Genomic DNA, 372 nt, shown 5'->3' on the forward strand with positions numbered 1-372 from the left:
ATCATCTTTGTTCTCCATCCTGGGATTTGTGTTCCCAGCTTCATGTAGGACATCATTGTCCAACTAGGGTAGTTTTCAGCAGCTTGTTGTCCCTCTGATTGTCACTTCTTGTTTACTTGATGTCACACAGTCTCAAGTTAAATAATAAAATAAAATTTTCATTTAGGTAGTATGTGATTTTCAGTTGTTGGAGGGATGAGTTTCTGAAGTGGCCAATGATCATGTATCCCCAATAGTTGTTATACCTACTCTGCCTCAGTTGGTGGTTGTGGGTTCTCGCATCTTCTGGTCTATGAGGAGAGAGATTGGAGTCCAGGGATGAAGGATCACCAACAGGCTAAAGGGTGCATGATCCAGCTCTCTTCCATGTCA

This window comes from Gracilinanus agilis, chromosome 2, assembly GCF_016433145.1.
Source record: "Gracilinanus agilis isolate LMUSP501 chromosome 2, AgileGrace, whole genome shotgun sequence".
NCBI lineage: Eukaryota > Metazoa > Chordata > Mammalia > Didelphimorphia > Didelphidae > Gracilinanus > Gracilinanus agilis.